The sequence below is a fragment of the Crinia signifera genome, chromosome 3 (genome assembly GCF_055691185.1).
Source record: "Crinia signifera chromosome 3, ASM5569118v1, whole genome shotgun sequence".
NCBI classification, from domain to species: Eukaryota; Metazoa; Chordata; class Amphibia; order Anura; family Myobatrachidae; genus Crinia; species Crinia signifera.
The window spans coordinates 269,483,494-269,508,329 of record NC_139219.1 but is presented as its reverse complement, the minus strand read 5'-3'; the positions used below and the strand labels follow the sequence as shown (position 1 = coordinate 269,508,329).

Here is a 24,836-nt window from a genome sequence, read left to right as displayed (position 1 = left end):
TGTATCGTATGCGATCCTAGCTGGCTCCCTGACAGCTCCCGGTTGAGGTATTGCATCCAAGGCTGCATGCGATACCTCGGCGTAGTGTCTCCGGGCATTTAATCATCTTTATAACTATAATCATTGCATTGTTCTACTTGGCTGGATCATGAACAGAGCATTTCGCAGTACAACACTAAACAGTCCAGTAACTGCTGCAATGGAGTTGTTCTAACAGTCCATTGTAACACTTTCCTTTCCATACGAAAGACAGTCTAGCAAACCGCAAAGGTTAAGAAAAGTATATGAGGTCTTTATGTTGTTTGTAATCTGCACAGCATTGGCATTATTTGCCAGATCTCTTTATTCTCTGTGGCGCATAATTATTGTTGTGAAATGTTATTGTTTTGTGACGTCTGCCATTTGCATGGGGAAGCCTATTCTCCAAGCTTAGTGCATACCCTGTTCTCTTATCACCACTCACAGGTAAGAACCTATACAATATCTGGTCTAGCAAAACCATAGGTTATCCCCAATCACTGAGCCAGTATCTCCAGTGCAGCTGAGTATCATTTAAGTGACCAGCGTTCTAGTTTTTGTCAAAATGCTGTAATTTATACAGTAGGCCCCTCTGGCTAAACCCCAGTTCTGCAAAACAATAATTGCATTGTTCTGTATTATTAATAAGCGAGTATAGATAAGTTTGTTCATTCAGCATTGTGGATTATTGTGAGGCTTTTTAAATAAACCATGCTAAATTCTGGTTCTGCAGACAATGTAATGCATCCGGTAGACATTCTGTTGACCATTGCATAACAAGGACCATGCCTGATGTATGGCTCATATGTTTATCTGTGGTGTGTTAATGTTCTCTGGGCATGTTATGTAATTACACCGTATTAATGCAGAAAACAATATATAGTAATTATAAGTCATCATATTTTAGAATAATAAATCTAGGGGGTAGGTGGTACAAATGTTTATTGTGACCCATAGAGGTATAATGACATATGTTACTGAAGTGGTAACTTGTTTTGTACCACAGTGGTTCAAAATGCGTTACCAATTCAATTCACCAAAGGCGCCTATTATTGCAGGGAATACCGGCGGTGTTGATGCCGGCGGTCAGAAAACTGACTCCGGAATCCCACAGGGTCCGCTAAGTATACGTACCTTCTGCCTAACCCCCAAACCCCCTGTAGCCTAACCCTAACCCTCCCTTTCCACAGCCTAACCCTAACCTCCCTATTCCCCCAGCCTAAAACTAAACCCCCTCCCCCCCATATTTACTTTCAGGATTCCAGTATTGGCATCCTCATCGATTTAGGGATTCCAGCAACGGATTAGTCGTGATGCCGGCGACAGTATTCTGACTGCCGTCATCCCGTCCACCTCCTGTTGCGGTAATGATGATTAGGGTTACCACCACCAGTCCAGTAATTAAGATCAGAGCCTGTAGGGCTGGCGTTCCCGGACTAGCCATCCAGACACCTGTCTTAATTACTGGACTGTCCGGATTAATTCTGGACAGGTGGTAATCCTAGTTATTAGGCCCAACCAGTGGAAGTGTGATGCGTCCAGTTGTATTCTTTGTTGCAGTCAGCATATACAAGTAGCATGTGCAAGAAGGAGTCAGTGCATTCACAGCATTCATTTCCAGTATCTCCATACTGGACATACGTGGGCTGGTAAATTGTTGCATGCTCAGTAAAAGTTCCCCAGATTACACAGGTCTGCACATGTGCACAGAACTGCAAAAGTGAGTCTGTATCACCGGAGTATCACCCAGGTGGCCAGCAATATTTCTTTTATTTTTGTTATAATCAGGATAGGGGGTGATAGGCCCACAGTGGTTTTGGACAGTGCAGATGATGTAATGGGTAGCATTGCTGCCTCATATTACTGGGGTGTGGTATAGCACTCCGACGGTCGGGATTCCAACAGTCAGTAGTCCGACATCGGAATCCCAACTGCAGGTACCCAGATGGGGCGAGCGCAGCAAAGGCACTTGCGGCCTCACTGCCCTCGCCACAGGTTCTATTCTCCCTCTATGTGGGTTGTGGACCGCCATGAGGGAGAATAGCCCCTGTCAGTCGGGATCCTGACTGCTGGGCATTTAACTGTCGGTATTCCAAAATCGGCCTACTGACCCTCAGAATCCCGGCTGTCCGGAGGCTATCCAGCAACCACATTACTGAGATAATGGAATCGAATCCTACCATGGATCTGCAAATGAGTCCTCGCTCATCTTTGCCACTGGCTGTGATTATTGTGCCCTCCTATGAGGGTGCACTTCGCCTTCACCCACGATCCTTAGAATCACATGAGTATGGATACGTATGCTCAGTTATGACTAGTGCAACCTGATGGCGGCAGTCAAATCTATTGCAACCCATTTGTGGCAATGATGACCACAATGGAATCTCTTGCTTTGAATATTATGAGCGTCCACATCCTCTAATCAAGGCATGTCCAAACTATGGCCCTCCGGCTGTTGTGTAACTACAAGTCCCATCATGCCTTGCCACAGTTTTGCTATTAGGGAATACTTAAACTATGACAAAGCATGCTGGGATGTGTAGTTTCACAACAGCTGGATGGCCACAGTTCGGACATGCCTGCTCTAATCTGTAAAACACCAGATCTAGCTAAAGCTGGCTGCACACTGTATGATGTGCACTTTAAAGCACATTTCTTCAACCTGTGGCCCTCCCAGATGTTGTGGAACTACATTTCCCAGCATGCCCTGACAGTTTGGGCATGCTCTTATTGGAAAAATGTGGCAATGCATGTTGGAACATGTAGTTTCACAACATCTGGAGGGCGATAGGTTGAAGACCCATGCTTTAAAGGATCTCTCTTTTTTGACATTTAGCAAATATAAGTAAACCTCTGTGGCATGTTGTTCTATCTGAATAAAATCTTTTTTTTTTAGCACCTTGGCTTGTTATAGAGTCACAAAAACGTTGTGAGCCCTCAGGAGTGGGGTTTAATAAACTATTATTATTACTCGCCGATGAATAGAATATTGCTGGCATTGTATAAATAATAACAACATACAGTAGACTGTAACGCTGCAGTGGTTCTTGGGCCTGCTTATCCAGTAACCACACTGCATTATGTATGTGAAGGTGATCTCTGGTTTCCTTTTTACTATACAGTATGTCAATATTTACATGAAACAGCTGAGAAAGGGGACTTCTGGGGAGGTGAGGCTGGCCAAATCTGGCAGATGCCGCGCTAGGACCATGATCTGTCATGGCTAACGGCAACAAACACCTCACAGTGCAGTAAATTTGTGATGGCGTCTTTCTCTTCTGACTTTCACACATTCCTTTGTACTTCACCATTTGCACAGAAAAGTACAGTACGTCAAAGCTACTAAGTAGCATTCTCCAGTCTCTACCCTATGGAATCAATATCTGTAGGCCTGTGTCCTCTAAAATGTTCTATAGTGTGTGTGTGTGTGTGTGTGTGTGTGTTCGTTTGTATAGTTTTTAAAGATACAGCAAACAAGGGTATATAATTGTCCCAATTGTTCCATAGTAAGGGCTCTTAAGGCCCCATACTCCCATGTTTTGAATGCAGCCTGGCATGCGAAACCTTGGCAACAGCCCTCTGAGTTCCCCTGTGGCTGGATTTATCATATGTTGTCCTTTAGGATAGGGCTAGACAAATACCGGGCACCAGGTCGCCATGGCGACCAGATTCTGCTTCCTGGCGACCAGATTTTTTTTATAGGTAGGGAGGAAGCCCGAGCCTGGTCGTGGGCAGGTCAGCGGCAGCGCGGGCAGCGTTTCCAGATCCCCCTGTTGCTGGAAGTCAGCAGCAGCACTGGCAGCAGTACCCGCCCCCCCCCCCCCCCTCCTGGCAGACAAACATCTGCAAAGGCACCGGCGGCCGACCCTTTCCCCATTCTGCTGGAAGTCAGTGGCGTGGGCAGCTGTATCCACCACCCCCCCCCCACCCCCTCCTAACAGACAGCAGTGCAGGCACAACACCTGACCCCCCTCCCCTCCTAAGTGACCCGCGGCAGTGCAGGCACCAGTTCCTGTCCCCCTCCTAACAGACAGCCAGCAGGGCAGGCACCGGCGCCTGCCCCCCTCTCTCCCTCCTAACAGACAGCCAGCAGCGCAGGCACCGGTGCCCACCTCCCATCTCCCCCTCCTAACAGAAAGCAGCGCAGGCACAACACCTGACCCCCCTCCCCTCCTAAGTGACAGTGCAGGCACCAGTTCCTGTCCCCCTCCTAACAGACAGCCAGCAGCGCAGGCACCGGTGCCCACCTCCCATCTCCCCCTCCTAAGTGCAGGAGTCCTCTTTCCTCATAAGCAGCGGGACAAGGTGAAATCTGACCCAAGGCACCAGCAGGGAGAAGCATTGGCCTATGTCAGGGATCAGGCGCGGTGGGCGGCATTGGGGAGAACAAAGCAGCGGGGTGGGCGGTGCAGGAGAGATTAAAGCAGCGGTGGCCGACAGTGGGGAGATGGAGAGCCTGCCACCAGTGAACGGGAGGCCTGCTGGTAAGAATGACTCCTGCGTCCTCTCCAAACCCTCTCCTCTTCCACCTAACCAGCTGTCGTTCCTTCATCCTGTCACCTAGCCCTCTGTCAAATTTCAAGTGACCCTTTCAACCTCACCCACTCTTGTACAATCACCTTACACACTCTCACTCTTCCCCTAGCGCACACCCATCGACTCCACCTGACTCCGTATCACCTCACTCCCTCCTGTTGTCTCACCCACTTTTACCCACCGACACCTCTCCCCTCACACCTGACCCCCTCTCACCTCGTCCCCACCCTCTTTTTGCCGCCCATCACCTCATTAACCTCCCCTCACCACCTGTTACTGTCTCCCCATCCCCTCTCAGCGGGGCAGGACCTGTAATGGCGATGGCCAACCCCCCCCCCCCCCCCTTCTTGCTTTTATTTGTGGGCGAGTTATGATGCCCATACACACATGCATTTTAACCTAGTTACAATGAGATCTAAATAAAAATGCACGATGTGCATCACACTGTGTAAGGGCACCTTTAGTATGGCTGGCTCCTATAATTTCATCCTGGCTCCTAGATTTCAAAAAAATTTGTCAAGCCCTGCTTTAGGATATGCGACCTACGGCAAGTGCTGCCGGATCCCATAAATCTTATGAGCGGCACTAGTAATCTCAGGATCCAATGCGCAGAGGACCACCCATCGGATAAGAATCGAAGGTAATGCACAAATACGATTTGTGCACTTTTCACCCTACTTCTTGGCCTGATCCATCAGAATCAGGTGAAAAGGTCTCAGATCGTATACGTGTATGGCCAGCTTTACTCTTATGGTGAATACCATTATTTACTATGAAACTATTTTCTATTGGACAAAGGAAAAAAAAATTGTTACTGTTTTTTCCAATCACCTAGAAGCATTGGGCAGTACGGATGGTGTAATGGTTAGCATTACTGCCTCACAGAACTGAGGTCATGGGTTCGATTCCCACCATGACCCTAACTGTGCGGAGTTTGCATAGTCTCCCATACTTGCGTGGGTTTCCTCCGGGTCCTCCGGTTTCCTCCCACAATCCAAAAATATACAGGTAGGCTAATTGGCTCGCAACAAAAATAACCCTAGAATGTCTGTGTGTGCGCGTGTATATGTGGTAGGGAATATAGATTGTAAGTTCCACTGGGACTGGAATATGTGTGCGCTATATAAGAAACTGTTAATAAATAAGTAAATAAGCATCCAGACGGACTCCTGGTTTATGCTTGCACTGTGGTGATAAATAGAATCTTGTACTAAAATGTGATGTAGAATTACCTGTAATTATGGGCACATGGTTGCAAGATGAGAGGCAGTGATTTTAAAAGAGGGATTATTGTTGTGATCAGTTCAATGGCCCTTATTCAAATCTGATTGCAGTACAAATTTGTTCTCTAAATGGGCAAAACCATGTGCATTGCAGGTGGGGCAGATGTAACATGTGCAGAGAGAGTTAAACTTAACTTTTTCAACAATCCATTGTCTCTCTATTATCATTTACAGTTTTTTTTATTTTCACTTCCAGTATTTTGCTGGCTTGGTAGCGTGTAGAATATCTGTGAATAATTATATCTAACACTTTGAAAATACTGAGCTGTGTTGTGGTCACTGGTTTCACCATTTGTCAAGGTAGCTAAGTGCAGCCACACATAGTCTATTGCCTGCTGCCTCAAATGGCCGATCCTTAGCTGGCACACAATTCTGTGAGGTGTAATTCAAGTACAGGGTAACATCCACAGGTTCCCTGAGCCTGTTGCATATGAGCTATTTTGATTGATTAAGTTACTGTCTCTTTAAGCTCTGGAGGCGCCAGTCAGAGATGTAGTGAATGGAAAATCACATTGACTTCAAAGAGAGTTTCCATGCCATAGTACCCTGTCCAGCAGCAACAAAGCTTAATGAATAATCTGACAAGTATTTCATAGGAGACAGCGAAATCCAAGTGTTCAAGCTGACATCACTGGAGCTTAGATTTGTTGTACTCGATATCTCTGAAGTCTCAATCCCATCTACAGTGAGTGCAGAAACAGTGTTGCAAATATTTCCTGTGTAGTCATTGGATAAAGTTCTAAATAAACAGTAAATAAACAGTCTGGGGGATTCAACTTTCAACAGTGTGCGCAACAATGTTGGCAATTTTCCCTTGTACTTGTTTAGGACATTTGGCGATATTGGGATACTTTAATTCTCAGGGATAGGACTCATTCCACTGACAACATATTATGTACTGTTCATGTTGGTTTGAGTTTAGTGAAAACAATAATATACAGAATGTTAGTCAATTGTCAAGGTACCGTAATGAGTTATGATCATGGGCTCCTGCCAGTCTTTTTTTGACGGACTATGTTCAGAGTTGCGAAACCCCTTCGCTATGAAGTTATAATCGGAATGTCTGGGTCATGAAGCTCTTCATCAATGTATATTTACCAGTTCGACAAATGGCTGCCTCCATTGTGTAACAAACTAACCAGTACTCTTTAATGATCCCTATGGGTTGAGGTCTTTGTGAAATGACTTATTCAAATCAACTCTGGAGGTTGGATCATTTCTCAGTCATACTCCTCATATCCACTTCAGATGAATTGGTTAAATCATGGATTTAACCAATTTGTATGAATGACCGGTTTTTGATCGCATACAGTGTCCGGTAGAAAATGGTTAATTGTCCATGGCTCCCATCCTGGGGTGGTAGGAGCTAACTTCCTGCAATTGTGTATGCTGGCTTCATTTGGGCTTTCAGTTTAATTTGAAGAGATTAAAAAAAACAAAACTAATGTTTAAAAATAGTTATTATTTATGCTAAATATTCAAAAACCATCTTTGGTCAATATGCATTTTATACCCCTTTTCACATCGCTAAAGTCAGGCCGCACCAAGCTTTTGGACACGGGTCATTCCCGGGTGTGACTCGGCTGAGACCCCTTTCAGGTTGGCAGCTTAACCTGTCTTATTGTCAGTTGGTGATGTCACCGCTGATGGGTCTTATGCTGTGAACTTGTGCTGGGTATCATTGACACGGCTTACCCATTCACACCTCTACCCGAGTTGAAATGTCAGGTTGCTCTTCTTGGTTTATTTCAAATGGTGCTTTAACACTATCCAATATCCCAGATTGCTGCTCATTCCCATGCAATAACCCAGGATATTGTTGGCAGTGTGAACAGGCAATTATTAATATAACTAGAACCAGTATTTTCAATCACTGCATCTGGATGGTAGAAAGAAAAGATTATGCAGGGGCAACACATCCTGTGTAGATAATTCATTCATTAATCATAGAGAGGTCATCAGTAATCGACTCTTCAACCCACATTTGCACTCTGCAGAGCAGGTAAAGAAATGAAAATGCATTTTTAAAGCATTGTTTGTTGCTGTTACTTCCACAGTTTAAACTCTGCCACATTTTAGACATCTTTATAGAATGACAGCTGGGACATAGAGGATTATTCTGCAATGGACAACTGAAATTTAGAATTCTTACATTCATATACTCATATACTGCTTATGCTCCCAGATTAACACATTTCATGCAACTGTGTTCACGGAACTATTTCATTACATTTACAGTACCACACACCCTTGCATTCAAGTGGGATGAATATAAATTAACTTTGTAACCAATCACTATCACTAAACCCGAGTTTCAAATTCTGTGCCTAGTACAGTGATATTGTGCACATATACCCTTGTACAGAGGTAGATGAAAAGATCTATCTATCTATCTATCTATCTATCTATCTATCTATCTATCTATCTATCTATCTATCTATCTATCTATCTATATCTCAAGTGGTCTTGAAGTTCCATTTTGAACAGTCCCTGCATTGATGGATTATACAAAGCATACATATTTTGTTTGTATGTCCTGGCTTCTAAGGTGCTCATAATCATTTTGCTTTTAATAATATTATACCACTTAGTTTTTTTCGCATGGCACACTGTCACCAGAATGGAGTTACAGGGTGGAAAGATGAACCCCAGAGTGATCTCTCTAAAATTACACCAAAACGCACATTCGAGGTCGAGAGACAACTGCAGCGCACAGTTGCTGAGGGTTCTCTGATTTGCAGTTTGTGTTTGAAGTGGAGATCAGTGGAATGCAACGGAGCTGCTTGCCTTAGAGCAGATGCTGTGTCTGCAAAAGGAATGACCGGGACAAATAGGGACAATCCTCCATCATCCTTTTAATCTAAGTTTTTTTACATTGATAAGGTTCATACAGTATGTAGCCTATTTCTACTGCTCCATCCTAGGTTGGTATATTGTATTCTCAACAGCATTGGACATTGGGGATGAAAAAATATGCATATAGAACTAAATAGTTAAGAGCAATGTTGATGAAGAAGTGCAGATAAGGCCAAAGACCGAATGTGCCGAGCTTGTGAGCGTCTACTACCTATAAGTCCAATGGTAGGGACATTTTTCATGTAGCTCAAGCTAGGTATGTGAAATACAGATGGAGCCGGCCTCTTCCTTCTATTGCCAGCAGCCGGCTCTCGCCAGGGGCGCCCAATCATGCATGCTGGTGATCCCTGGGCAAGGTTTAGAGGCGCTCCATCTGTAGGTGGCAGTTTTCATTTTTATGCCTGTACTTGGTGTTTTTGGAATAACAAAAATGCTTTAAAAAATGTTTTGTATGCATTTTTTTAAATGGAATATTGATTCACATATGGGGCCTTATTCTAATCAGCTCGATGTTTCCCTAATGCGCATTTCTGCACATGTGCATACGTTGGGTGCAAGCGGGCACGGTGAACTGCTAGTTCGCCATCCCGTTTGCACCGACCAGTGACCAGACTTCTTTATGTTGTATTTCCATCTGCCCCACTGTTCATCTGACCCTGAGAAGAGGTTAAAACTGCTGTAAACTGAGAGGAACATACCCTCCAACATGACCCATTCCAATGGGTACAAAATGCTCTGTCCCTGGACTTGCTTGCCAGTGGCTGCTTCTAAGGTGGGGCTGCAGCACATTCTAAAATTCACACAAGCCCCATGCACACTAGATTAGAAGATAAAGTAAATTATATCGCTCAGAAAGTGCTTTTTGTTTGATATATTTTACAATATCTTTTAGTGTGTGCCTTCAATATCGTTAACATTGCGTGCTCCCACGTAGGAAGGTCCTAGTTGACGATGACCATGCTGCACAGCATGTCGCCCACACACACGCACACACTGTCATTCCCTTCCCTGCCTGCATTGGCTAGTGTGTATGCGCTTTCTGATGATGGGGCTAAACGGTCACCCTAAACACTGCTGTACCATCTGGGACTCATCCTTATAATACTAAACATACAAGGTGAAACCCTCTTCAGCCTTATACCTTTTTATGACATAAGTAGTGAAAGAGTTACTGGGACAATGAAAAAAAAAACTTGTACATGAAGTGCTCAAAAAGTTGGAATCTAAAGCTCATGACTGTGCAGGACATAGAGCATCCATTGTTCCTCCTATTTGTCTGATGCTTAAATTTTAATAATTATTGAGTTACTGGTATTTATTAACTGAGATTATGTTTAACATTGAGAAAAGAGCTGCATTCCGGTGCTATAGAGGACAACATGATGCTGGCATCCGTTATCATAACTTGGCAGTACATTTGCAGGTACATTTAGGATGTTGTTTGCTTGGCGCTCATAAAATGTGCTTCAGTTTTCTTTGCAGAGGGCAATAATTCAGCTTTATTTACTTGTCATATTTGGTTCTGTAAGTATCCCATAGGGAACAGAATGAAATCTGCTGGGAGGTTTAATAACAGTACATGTGTGAGCATGCCAGTCACTTATTACTTCTTGTTAGTTCTACCAGCCTTTAGACTGCTTCATATGATTTCTGAAGAAAATATGGTACTCTTTACCTAGAAGGGCGCCCGTCGCGGGCATCGCGGGTACATTTATGTATGGCCGCGACGCGACCGACGCGATGCCCGCGATTTCCCATTGAAACCAATGTTAAACTTTGAAATCGTGTCGGTCGCGTCGCGGCCGTCCATAAATGTACCCGCGATGCCCGCGACGCGATGCTCCCGATTTCCCATAGGAATCAATGTTAAAAGGCGCGATGGACCCGATTTTACTGTTAAATGGCTCAATCCACCCGATTTGGCCATAGGAATCAATGTTAAATGGGCCACAGAGCCCATTAACCCTTAAATGTCCCCCCAAATTTTTAAAACCACCCCACGATCCACGCCAACCCGAAGCGTGGCGAGCGCAGCGAGCCCGCGAGGGGCGGCGGTACGCGTCCTCCGACCTTTTCATGCCCTACTATCCACTAGGGCGTGGTGTGAGAATATAATAGTGTGGCGAGCGCAGCGAGCCACCGAGCCCGAAGCGTGGCGAGCGGACGCGGATACCTTCACAGGTAGACGCGTCCCCTCGCGGGCTTCACAGGTGTCCGTGGCGAGGTGGACACCTGTGAAGCCCGCGAGGGGACGCGTCTACCTGTGAAGGTATCCGCGTCCCCTCGCGGGGCTCGCTGCGCTCGCCACGCTTCGGGCTCGGTGGCTCGCTGCGCTCGCCACACTATTATATTCTCACACCACGCCCTAGTGGATAGTAGGGCATGAAAAGGTCGGAGGACGCGTACCGCCGCCCCTCGCGGGCTCGCTGCGCTCGCCACGCTTCGGGTTGGCGTGGATCGTGGGGTGGCGTTAAACATTTGGGGGGACATTTAAGGGTTAATTTGGCCTATTTGGCCCCAAATCGGGTCCATTGAGGCATTTAACAGTAAAATCGCGGTCAATCAGCCGTTTTAACATTGTTCCCTATGGGAAAATCGCGGTGATCGCGGGCATCGCGGCCATCCCGATTTACCCGCGATGACCGCGATCACCGCGATTTTTACCCCCGACGCCCGCGATTTCAATCGCTGGCGCCGTTCTAGGTAAAGAGTACCGAAAATATCAATGTTAGTGTTCTAACAGAGCTTTTAACCACCTAGAGTACCAATGGTAAAGGCTGAAGGCTCTGATTTCTGATGAAGTATAATTCAGATAACCAATTCTAGTTCCGGAAGAAACATAAACTTTATAGTGACTATAACATCTAATAAGGTCCCAACAGCTGCTGAATTAGCTGGGTCTTTATCTGTGCCTAGAAAAAGTACAGAGATTTTTGGCCTGGGACCCATTCACACCAGCATCGGCCCAGGAAACTAGGCTGGTGTGAAAGGGGCCAACACGGGATAGCCCCGGTATGATCCCAAAACTGAATTCCCTGGTAAGTCCCTGTATTTTCTGGTGTGGTTTAAGGTGAAATGCATGCAGTGTTTTACTCAGCCTGCATAGATGAGCAGTCATAAGCATATGACCTCAGAATTTTTAAGTAGAGGCCAAAGGTTCTCCTACCCCCAATATTTACTAACAAGCCCAACTTGTATGTTCTCCCGTCTACAGTGGTGTGGATGAGACAAGTACGTCATTAAATTAGTTTTCAGATGTAAATGTATTGCTTATTGTTATGGTGAAAGCTATTCCTTTTCATAGTATTCCTGGTACAGTTATCCCTTTATAAGGTCTAGCAGAAAGATACACTACGTTCCCCAGGAGCAGAATAATGTGAGACCTCTAGTGCTCAATACTCCTTATTTGGAGGATAGCTCCATTTATTCAAATATGGACTTTATTTTATTGTAATGTTCTGTAAGTAGCATATGAACATAGGTTAATTACACATACTGTATAATAAACATTTCCCTAGACGACCAAAGAATAAAATAATATCTAAAAATGGGAAACTCCTCAGTTGGCTTTTTTTTATTTTTTATTTTACTAATATATTTATACATAGCATATATAATATAGCACTGAATTTATTTAAAAAATGTAACATTACTAAAAAATTATGGGGCCAATTAAGACCCATAATTTGATTCCAATATGTAATTCAGTTTGTATACATCGCCTTTTTTTATTGAACGGTGCATGTACAGAATCAGTTTTGTTACTGACGTTCTGTATGGTACTCCAGACCACTAGAGTCTTCCACCCATTGTTCCCTTATTTATTACGCATGTACCGGTACTTAGGATACTGCCAGGTCTTGATCATCAAGTAGTGGAGTCCTATATAGTTAGCATGAGACCATTGGATAAGTTGCTGGAGTAATATAATGCAGGCTGCAAACCAGAGAGGAATAGTACACTTTCTTAACTGGCAGATCAGGGTCTAGAACTCAGCAGCAGCAGGAGGGGCACCTTGCGTGTTGGTACTGCAGCTGAAATATTTACTTGCAGGATGAGCTGTAGGAAAAGAATAATAAAATGTAGACAAAGGAATAATAATAATATCAACAACAGATAACATAGACAAGGCAAGGATCAGGCACGACTGGGAGACCAAGGTTAAGGCATGCAGAGTATCCACAGGAAGTAGTTTAGAGAATAGGAATCCAGGACAGGGAATATCTACATATCACAGGTATAAGCTATAACTGGCAAGGGTGAGCTGGGCACTGCTGCTTTATAACAGCAAATTGGTTCAATCAGCTAAAGTCAGAACAGGAAGACCTCACTAAATAAAAAATTGTGTGCAACTGCAGTGCTGCAAGTAGCTACAGCATCAGGCAACTGCAACTAGAGCTGTCTGATGCCCCATTTGCCTAGTAACTCACGGGACCAATGTATAATGGGTGCAGAAGACGTGGGGTCCCGGTTGTCTAAAAACAACCTGAAGCAACAAGTCGCAATAGCTGTAACGAAATTGTGTCCTACTGGTCCTGGCTGATTGAATACGCCGGCCATTCTGAATAACCCAAGTGTTAGTCAGGTGACTGATATTGCGCACCGTGATCTGATGCTGCAGTAAATCAAAGAAGCTGTCAGGAGGCATCTACTTACATAAGCGGCTTCGTGCAGCCTACATCTGTTTACACAAAGGCTGACCAATTTGTATGTACCCTCTCTGAATCAGACATCTATCATTTTCCCTGAGTATGCAAGAGTTACAGTGTGAGCACAAAATGAAGCCAAGAACTAGTGTTCAAGATCTGTCATACGTTTTAGGACTTTGCTGTACAAATATTCAGTGCACCCTTTCCCCTACATAGTGGAGGCACCAGTCTTGAAGTATGAACCAATACTCCACCTTTATGCCTCAGGGACGTCACTTACAGTGAATTGATAGACTGCATTTTCATCTATAGTGCCTGACTCCACCATGATTGATATACAGATGGCTGACAGCCTAGTTTGATTCAATCTCTTGACTCGGTATCGACATAGTCAGTTTGTTGACACAAGCAATATGTTGACATGGCAATGGTCACCATATGAAAAGGTTGACTTGAGTTTTTTGACATTTTTTTTTTTTTTTTTTACTTTTTCATAATTTACTATCTACATGGACACCTTAATTGGGAATGGTAAAGTGTGTTGAGGGCAGTGGTAGGGGAGCAAGACACCTGTCCCAAAACATGGCGACTGCTAATTGGGAGTCCACATGCTCTTGTGTCGACATTGACACCAGAAAATGCGAAAAAATGCCCTTTTTCAGCCTCAAACTTTTTAAGGTGTTTACTTTGTGCATGTCAGCATTTTTTGAGTTGACCTAGACTTTGTTTAAGGGCTATACCATGAGCATATTTACCTAACCTCCCTCAATATCTGTAAGGCTTCCAAAGATTGGGTCCGCCTCCTGGCATCCTGGAAAGGTTGGTAAGCACCCCGCATTGTGCTCTGACCCCTGGATCTACCGCCACCCTGCATTGCCCTTGAGCACAGAGATAAAAACTGATGTTTGGGACGGGGGTGGGGCTAAAATAACGCTGATCACATAACTTTATCACCGCCCCCCCCCCCCCCCCTTAATTGCCGCAAACCACTGCATTTGGCTGCAGTGAGGGCGGGGCTTAATTACATCCACTCTGCCCCTGGAACTGCAGATCACTGTGTACTCTCCAGGCTTCTTCCAGAGAGGAGAACATCAAAGTAGACAAGTGAATTAAGGGATATATATTTTATAGGTAGATTTTTTTATTCTGTGTATGATAAGCCTTTTGATATGGTAAAATAGTTGCAGAGCCTGGTCTTCGCATTAGCAGAGGACTCGCAGAACCATTTTATGCAGCACTTGATGTCTATTTTGGTCTTACTGTAAACTTGCTGTATAAAAAGGGCCATGACCGTTCTCTGCTAACATGCTGTAACTTGACTCTGGCTGCTGAACTTAAAGTCACAGATTGGGTTTACTGATGCTGCCTCAAAATGCCTGGTCTTACAAAGTGAGCTTTGTGTTGTAAAAACAAGTTTTGGAGCAGCACAGAAGTTGCTTTTTTAGGAAATGACAAAAAGAAAAAAAAAACTGATGTTTTATTTCATTTATTTATTTTTCGCATTTAGTTCTCAGACATAAATGTTGTATAACCTGCATGTTCAGTTTTTGAACTCTCATGGCATTTATTTCTCTTTTGTAGTGTATTGTAGCACAGTGCTAAGACCGAGTTATCAGTTTACCAAGTGCGAGACATTTCCAGTAACTTGTGACTTGTAGAAACTTCAGGAGAGAAGTAAAGAGGTGATTGGATTGAACATATGGTCTTACAGAGATGCTGGTGTTCGAGCTCTTGGTTTTCTATTTTCTAAAAACAAACTTCTCTCTATTTTTAAAGGCAATCATTGCGATCGCATCTACTGTGCTTATTTACGTCTGTGAAATTCTATACTTATGTTGATGTATAATGAAGAATTCCAAACCCCTCCCTGAAGCTGTGGACACACAGTGCGATTTGGTCGCTGAGCAATTTTGGCTTAAAATCGCTCAGCAATATATTGCTCAGTGTACTGCTAATATATCTCTCAGCAATATATTGCTCAGTGTACTGCCAATATCTCTCAGCAAATATATTGCTCAGTGTACTGCTAATATATCTCTAAGCAATATATTGCTCAGTGTACTGCCAATATCTCTCAGCAATATATTGCTCAGTGTACTGCCAATATCTCTCAGCAATATATTGCTCAGTTTCTCCTTTTCATCAGCGACCAGAGATGGTCGCTGATGAAAAAGAAACTGCCGGGGGCAGTGGTAATCAGCTGGTCGCAGGAGCATGTTCCTGCGACCAGCGATCACTACAAGGGTAAAAACGGGAGCGCGCACCCGGCGATATATATCGCCGGTGCACACTCCCATCGCGGGCAATATGGTCGCTTAGCGACCATATTTCCCGTGATATTACACAAAATCGCCCCCGTGTGTACGCACCTTACCTCATTTTGACTAGAAATCACTGCTCACTGGTGCACAGTGCATTGTGCACCAGTGACCAGCAACTTCTAGCCATAATCGGAGGAACATGCTCCTGCTACCAGCGACCATGAAGGGCTGGCTGCGGAAGCGCGCTACCGGCGATTTATCTCCCACAGCACATGCAATCGCTCATCGACCATATTGACAGCGATATATGCTGAAATTGCCCCTGTGTGTACACAGCTTAACTGTCATAAATATGGTGTTCACATGTCCTGGACCCCCTCACTTTCCATAATAATTACCCGATGGCCAAATAATGACGTGCACTAGACTAGCAGAGGGTGACCCAAATATTGCCTTCTTTATTGACATTGAACCGAAGCTGTGTGTGTTCAGCTAAATACGGTAATCAATTTAAAAAAAAAAAACTTTTGCTCATTTTGGCTCTTCTGAGCGATATCTTTAAAAAAATCATTTAGTCTGTTTATAATCAATATTGTTAATGATGTGTGCTCACTCACATCGTTAACGAGCCCAATCTGTCATTGTTGTGCATGCACAATTTTGACTATATCATTAACAAGGCATGCAGCAGCCGGTGCCCCGGTAACATCACTGAACGATATCTTTTACCAATATTGTTTCGTATGTATGCACAATATCGTACAATCTAAAGTACAATATTGCAAACATTGCTCATGGAGAATATCAGCTTGTGTCTACGTCCCTTCCGCTCATGTGCTTTTCCTTCTCTTATGTAATCTGGGTTCACACTACACGATATTGGTGGTGACGGACCCGGCGTAGTGCTGGAATCGGTAAGTGAATACACACTTTTGCGATGCGGGAGTTAACTGTGGGGGGGGGGGCTATGCTGCATTCTGCAGCATGGCCTTCGTTAACGATGCACTACCTCATCTGTACATAAAGGACGACAGAGGGCATTGTTAAAGAACAATAAACATACACAATATTTTAAAAGATATCTCTCAGAAGGCTCACCTGTAGGCATCGCTACGTGTGTAGGCCCCATTATGCTTTATAGCAGGAGAAAAAGGATACCTCCACTGCTTTGCACACTCTGAAGAGAAGGACTTATAGACACAATAGTTCTTCTTTGCTAGACTATTATAAAAGAAAAAAAAATTGAAGTGCTGGTGTGGGCACTTGCCAGTCATACTCGACACCTAACACAGTGGGTCTGGTTCTAATCCTCCGTGCGCAGTGCCAATATTCATGCAGTTGAGTGATTATTTGCAACTGTGCATGGTAACATTCTGAAGTCTACAGAACAAGCAATACCAAGAGTGTCTGCACAAAGGGGCTGTTAGTATTGGGACAGACTGTATCAGAAGTTTGTCGGAAACATGATGGGTGTTTCCAGGTGGTCACTGAAGGTGGTTATAAATGCCAAACTGGTGTGTTCAGTGGGTGTGTTATGGCTCTGTCATGGGTGTGTCAATGCACTGCCATAGGCTGATGCAAGTTTCAATGGTGCAACCGATGGTAGAATGTAGCAATCTGTATTACAATGTGTATGTTGGCTAAAAGTTAGTGTCTCTAAAAGTGAGTGGATATATATATATATTAGGTAAGGAATTCTTGCATAAACTTATAGATGGGCCGCCAACAGACCTATGGGGGTTTATGTAATAGCTTCCGATTTCACAGATATACTGATATGCTAATTGGCACTCAACCCCCAAAAAATGAGCCATAGTGCATTATGGTGCCCATACACTAGGGTGATTCCACCGCGATTTGGTCAATTCCGTCGAGAAATTGGATGAAAAGTGACCAAATTGCATGTGGTTGATCTGGTCCGTTACCACTCTCTGTCTTTTTTTTTTTTTTTTTACATCTGCCTCAAAGCATTAATGGAACATTCACCAAAAGTTTAATTATCTTTTTCCATACCAGCACTGCTCTAATGACTGATACAGTAGAGCTCCTGACCTGATCTCAGGACAGTGGATGGCGGTGTCCTATGCATGAGGACGCTGTTGTAGATCCTGTTTAGTTTTGAATCATTTCTGATACTTGCTCTTTAAAAACTCCCCCACACTATGAGCTACAGTATGTCCTGCACTTTTCTAAGGCGTAGGGAGATGTGTCTGAACCAAGTCTGGCAGATGAAGCAAAATGTTGTGTAACAGTCTCTTCATAAAATGAGAAACAGGCCAGCACGTCTCCTCCATATGGCTGGGTATTGTTCTGATGATCCTGATTCTGGCCTGCCAGGGTGATCCTGCTGTAAGCTTTATTACTGTAGGTCAGGGTTGTAATGTTGCATATCGTAGCAGGTTGCTTTGGATCGCTTTTTCCGTTCAGTGCCTGCGGACAATTTCATGGTTAGAACAGACTTACTTCCTGCTCCAATATGTCCTAGATGAAGTGAAAAAACCTGTTTGTTTCACTCAGGGCCTATGGGTCTTGCCCATAGTTCACTGGACAGACTTTCTGGAGGTTATTAAAGGACAAGAGTTCCTTTGAAACACCATGTGTTAGAAGTGAGAATCCTAGCGTGACTAGCAGATATAAATTGTATGGCAGCATTAAAGAAGGAAATGTCATGCTGGCCAAATTGAAATAAACAAAACCACAGCTCTGATTAATACTTTCTACCCCTCTATTTTCTGTTTTCTAGGGAGGGATTAATTGCCTGTCCAAAAGTAACACTAGAAGAAGGGACTGATACGACGACATTTAATATGTGACATATTGGACTAGTATGATTTATTTTTTCAAGTGTAGTTTTGCAAAGGGGAAATCCCTGTCATGATACGTTCTGTAGAATTAGACTGATCTTTGCATGTGCCATATACGCATAAAGGCCTACCCTCTTGGAACCTGGGAGACTCACAATTCCACAGAGTTCTCCCGCAACATTAGATCACACTCCCAGATCCCGCCCCCATCCCCAGTGAAGTGGGCAGTCCCAGGGCTTGGTGACGCAATTTGTGGTTATACATTCCTTTAATGTGCATTTACTACTATTTAGTGCTAACACAGACCATGCTGGCAGAACACAAGAAATGCAGTTTTCTAATAAGGAATGGGTGCCTGTAAATTCATAATCCCAATTACAAATTTCCCTGCATATTAGATTTAACAATCTCCATGTGCTCTCTAGATATTGGATGTTATGGGGTAGACGTACTAATCCTTGGTGGCAACTGGGCAAACACATAAAGGAGAATGATATTGTTGGCGAGTAATGGATGCATTCTGCCTATTTTAGTCTTATCTCTTGCACCTAGCATGGTTAGGTGAATATATCGACAAGAGTGATAACAATTTCTCTATTGTACAGGTTCTCAAACTCGGTCCTTAGGACACCCCACAGTTCATGTTGTCCAGGTCACTTGTTGATTTTTAAAATGTGACAATTGGTGATGCGCAGTGCACCTGTCAGTTGACCTGGAAAACACGACCTGTATGGGGTCATGAGGGCCGAGTTTGAACCACTACTCTATGACTTGAGGCATCTGTAGATGTATGTAACGGTCTAGTGCTGCTCTACTCTCTCAACGCTTGGCCGGTTTCATATTGAACTTCCCATTGATGTGAGTGGGATAGGAACATTGACATCCTCTATGCCAGCTGAGTGCAAAGAGGTTTGAGGAAAGTATCTAAAACTATTTCTTCTTAACCATTTGCAGTTTTTTTTTTTTATTCAGAAGTGATCTACATTGAATGTTGAACAATGTTAATGTTCTTATTTTAAAGGGGATCACCATTGGATCTTCTACTAGCGCTATGGCTGTTGAACCTGTCTAGGCGTTGGACCTGAAAGGCTTAATATTATTTTTGAAGTTTATTTGAGGCAACTTCAATTGTTGTTGATCAGATCAGCAGAGGGTAGTGATTATTGAATTATAGTTGAGATCTTTCCACCTATCAGATGCTCAAAGCTACTTTTCTGTCAACCGAAAATATCTACCACGTTCAGACTTCGTGGGATGTAATTGGTTTTACACTGCAAAAGACAGTTATTGCCGAGGAATTTTCATCTTGGATGTCATCCAATGTGTTTGTTTAAGGAAAACTGTTGCAAAAATAGAATTTGTTTAATATGAAATAACTCACCGTAACATTCACCCAAAAAATATGTTAAAAGTTTTAGAACATATTTTTTCTTTATTTATATTTCCCATTGGTCAGTTTGTGTTAAAACTGTCTGTTTGTTTGTCTACCCAATAAGCATAGTAGGCCGAGGCATATTTCTTTATGCCATGGTGTAAATTGTATTTCAGGATTGATGGCTTTGGCCTTTTGTGACCACATGTGTTTGCACATGTGTCTCTTCACTTTATCATAGCTCCTGTTACTGAAACTGAGATGAAAGAAAGGAGTAGTAAGCAGGGATGGTCTTGTGGTCTAAATCAGCCCTGGCATTGTAATATGTCAAGCTTGCGACAGGGGGGCATGGCCAGGTCTCATGGGATATGTGCGGCATGCCCCGTTTCTTTGCAGAGCAGGCTGCTTGGCCTGGCTTTTAGGCCGGACAGGCCAATCAGGGAAAGGGTGAAGTGGTGGTGGTGGGGGCGTAGGTGATTGGGGAGATTGAGAAGGGAGAGAAGAATTATTATTATTATTATTATTATTATTATTATTATCTATATGGTGCTAAAATGGTTCAGAAGCACCTAACAACAAAGTACAGAAATTAGCAGATTAATAAGAAAAACCACTTAAAGCAAGCAAGTGCAAACTATGGCCCTCCAGCTGTTGTGAATCTACACATCCCAGCATGCTTTGCTATAGTTTTAGCATTTCCTAATCGCAAAACTGCAGCAAGGCACGATGGGACTTGAAGTTTCACAACAGATGGAGGGCCATAGTTTGGACATGCCTGACTTCAAGTATAAGATGATGTTGGAAAAGTACATGGTATATAGACATTTATACTTTTGCAGACTGAAAAAAGCATCAGGGCGGCAGAACCCAGGGATATTATTAAGAGTAGGAGATAGTATAAATAAGAGAAGGAATAGCACATCATCGAAGCGGCCATGCTCGTGAGAGCTTACATTCTAAAGGGAGGGGCTGACACACTGAGGAGTATTCAATGTTTTTTGAGAGTCTGGCTCACCGCTCACTGTTCTGTGTCCCTGTGATCTCGCTGAAGTGCTCACCACTTTTTCTTATCTCCTCATTTCTGGCTTCCTCAGTATTCAACGTGTGTCCAGCTCACTGACCCCTTTTGCGAACTTAGCATAATTATGCGAGTTCAAATGGGAGAGCTGTAACTGGAGACTTCTGTTATCTCCTGCTCTGTGAGCTGGTCAGACTGGGATATTCTCAGCAGCGTGTTCCTCACATTTGTGGACTTATATTTTTTTACAAAGGTTTAGAAAGGTAAATGTTTTGTTCAGTATTTATTTTACAACAAATGGCTGTGTGACTATTTTAATTGGGTTTGTGCAGGGTGTATTTTGTTCTGTTTGGCCTTTATCCTTGTGTTGTGCTTTTAGCATTGTTTCTTTGCCCTGTGTTTTTATTTAATTTATTTTATAATTGTTAGTGTGTTTAAAAGCCTGTTTGGGGGTTAGGTGAGGAAGCATGGGAAATTACTAGGAGCATTCCAAAATGATTTCTTATTGGTTACCATTAAAATAACTTATTAATTCCAAATAAATTAATATAGAAGTACAGCATTATGGCACTTGCAATAAATACATTAGAGTACATTTTTTTTAATTTATAAGCCATAAAAAAACAAAAAAAATAACAACTTTAACAAAGATAGTCCTACAGTTCACCTAAAAAAGATGCCGAGGGAAAAATGGTGAACTGCTGTAAAAAAAGAAACCAGCAGGACTCGCAATTTGTGCATTGAATACACTTTTGGAGAGAGACACTAAAATCCCCATTGAACAGAAATGGTGAGAAGTGAAGGGTGAACTGAGTTAGCTTCGCAAAATATTTTTGGAGAAGCAACAGAGCTGAATAGAGGGAAGCACAAAATAGGAGAGAAAAGTTCACCACTCTCCAAAAAACATGCACTCTCACCGTTTTTTACAGCGACATAGGAGCATTGAATACATGCCACTGTGGTGACACAGATTGGGTAGGATTAGAGACTGTTGGCTTTGATGAAGAATGTGATGGAATACTGTTGTAGGTGTGTTTAGGGCAGTATTAGAAAATGTATTTGTAATATTCCATATTTTGGAGTGTTTTGATAGTGAGGGCATATTCTAACAAAATATTTATTGTCATGTATGTGTCTTTTTAAGTGCATCATCCAGGCGTTGGGTTGACATAACCTGCAACGTCTTGAGTGACTTGAGGGGAGAGATCACTAGCGCAGGATATTGACTCATGAGCTATTCCATCTCCTGTTAAAGAACAATATAATTCTAGGGTATTTTTCCAGTTTTATCTTAAATAAGCAAAGGACTGATTCATTTTCCTACTGAAAACAGGAAACTGCAAAGTACAATGAAAATCTATACCATTCCCAAAAATAATATTGACAGAGGTGGGTTGCCATGCATAATGGCCAAGTGTGAGTTAATATATTTCTTCCCATTGTGGCCTAGCAGGATGATGGAAAACAGGCTTGCTTCTTTGTTTTATTTAGTGGCCAACTTAAGTGAATCGGATACTTTGATCTTTGATGCATTTAGTAAATAAGCTTGAGACCCACACATTCTTTGGGACTGTGATTTTCCATTTTTATATAGTCCTGTAACGGCGCTGCATGTAAAATTTATTCAGGTTGTTTTTGGGCTTTTCTGCCTGACCTCTGTTTCAGAGGAGCTGAATTATCAATAGTTTTTATCTTATTTCACTCTACTAATAGATTATTAGCAGTGATAACATGGCTTTTGCCATCAATAACCCTCATCGATAGAATGATTTACATGGGGAAACCTAGTTAACCACTATTTCTGTAATGCAATTGATGTTCTTTTATGGGGGTTATAATCATTTTAAATAAAAATAAAATAAAAAAAGTTTATTGTAAATGTAAATATTTTGTTAATTTTCTTTTTTCTTTTACTTTTACTGTTTTTGGAGGAAATTCATTGTTTTGACCTTTGCTAATCACGTGACCTCTGAACATTTAGACATGCTACATCTGAATAATAAATCCTACCAGACTTTGCAATGATGCACTCAAGCCTGCAGCAATCCTGGCACAAACGTACATCTCTTGACCCAAACTTCTCGAATGAGGACTGAATGGGGAAAATCATGATATTTCAGCAATATGCATTCAGTACTTAGCCAAGAAAAGATAGCGAAAGGCTACCATTGATTGGGTTAAGTGCCCCCTTGATGGGTTATAGTAAAGAAGTTCAAATGCAATTTAAAATCTCATTTAAACATAGAATACTTTAGCCTAGGTTTTCCGACATCCAAGCATTCTAGATTAGAAGTGTTCTCTCTCTCTACTGCCTTGTCCATACCCTCCAACTGTACCTTTTTGGCGGGTACAGTACCGTTTTTTTTATGGCCTGTAACTTTTTTGGAGGTCTTTAACTGCCCATTGTAAGTATAGGAATGGGGGTGTGGCCATGCCCACTTTACCCGTGACCAAGCCCCCTTTCTGAATTTGTACCGGTTTTTGCTCTACAGATGTTGGAGGATATGCCTTGTCTGCTATTTCAATTGTTTTATGATTCCTAAACTGCACCATGTTTTATTTATTTAGTTATTTATTAACAGGTTCTTATAGTGCAGCATATTCCGTTGCGCTTTACAATAGGAAACAGTGATACATCAAACTGGGTATTTACAGACGGTCAAAGGTATGAGGGCCCTGCTGGCAAGCTTACAATGTAGGCATTTCCTGGTTCCTGGTGTGCTGTATGATACGGTGACCATCAGTTTGGCCAGAGGTCAGGAGGATGGAAAATGTGAAAAAGAAAGATAGTGGATATGTGTGGCATGTACAGTGGGGATGTGATTGGATCAAAATGGTATATGAAGGTTAAGTGACTGGTTCTGGAATCTGATAAGCTTGCCTGAAGAGGTGAGTTTTCAGGGAATGCTTGTAATTTTGGAGACTGGAAGAGAGTCTTATTGTGCATGGGAGGGCATTCCACAGAGTATTTGCAGCCCAAAGAAAGTCCTGCAATCGGGAATGTGATTGAGTAATGAGTGTGGATGAGAGACCTAGATCTTGTGAGGAGCGAAGAGGTCGGGTTGGAAGATATTTTGAGATACTGTAAGTGAAGTGTTATTTTTACTATAGTGTGAAAACCTATACTCGAGATTAGTAGTTCTTCATGTATATAATGGTATTTACTAATTAACTACTGTATATGTTTTCTAGACAGGATGTGCAATGAAGAATCCCACTGTATATCTGTAGACATGTGTGATTTTAAGCTTAATGGATGTGCCTTGTTACAAGTGTAGATTTGTGCTATTCATCGGTAATAAATGTTTTCAATACATAATTCCTGAATTTTTCTAAATTAGTTTTGGAAATAAAGGTAATCTTGCCAATAAAGAGAGTGAGACAAGAAAGACTTTTAAAGCTTCTACCTACATTGCAGCATTTGCCTTTCACATACATAACCCCTTAATTCAACGTTTAATGCAATGGGTGTTTAGAGTATGAAGTAGTCTATAACAGATGAACGAGACGTTCACTTTACAGACTGGCTGTTTCACCCTGTATGAGAGGCCATTAGTGTAGGGTAATGGACTTCTCCCTTGCAAGTGACGTGCTATAAAAACAAGCTCGATGAAAAGATGTATACTGACAGTAATGGCCAAAGGTTTCCCGTCATATATGGCCAGGCTATTACGTACTGTGGGGTTAGTGAGAAGAGCATATCTGTACTTGTCTTCACAGGTTTTCTCTCTGTATAATATACGTCAAAGATCTAATATGGAAAAATGTATTATCAAAGAAGAGCTTTTATTTAGGACCTGGTGGGGAAAACCTGAGAGAAATCCGACCGTTTCCCAACAGCATCTGGTACTCTTTATGTCACACGAGGCATGGCTTATGGTCAGCTAAGAACTGAGTCATGGTGTGGAGACATCTTTTCAAACTGCAAATGTTGAGATATTTTAAGATGACAGGAAGCTCAGCACCTGTCCAGGAAAAGACTGTACAGGGTCTCACAACGGTGCCCTGATCTGATGTCATTTTCTGTACTCCTACTTAT

At 42.7% G+C, this 24,836-nt stretch overlaps 1 protein-coding gene across 2 annotated transcripts in view; it reads left to right on the top strand.

The window, feature by feature from the left end:
- WWTR1 (WW domain containing transcription regulator 1) overlaps positions 1–24,836 on the top strand; it is an 85,890-nt gene that overhangs the window by 1,582 nt on the left and 59,472 nt on the right. The window lies entirely within an intron of this gene.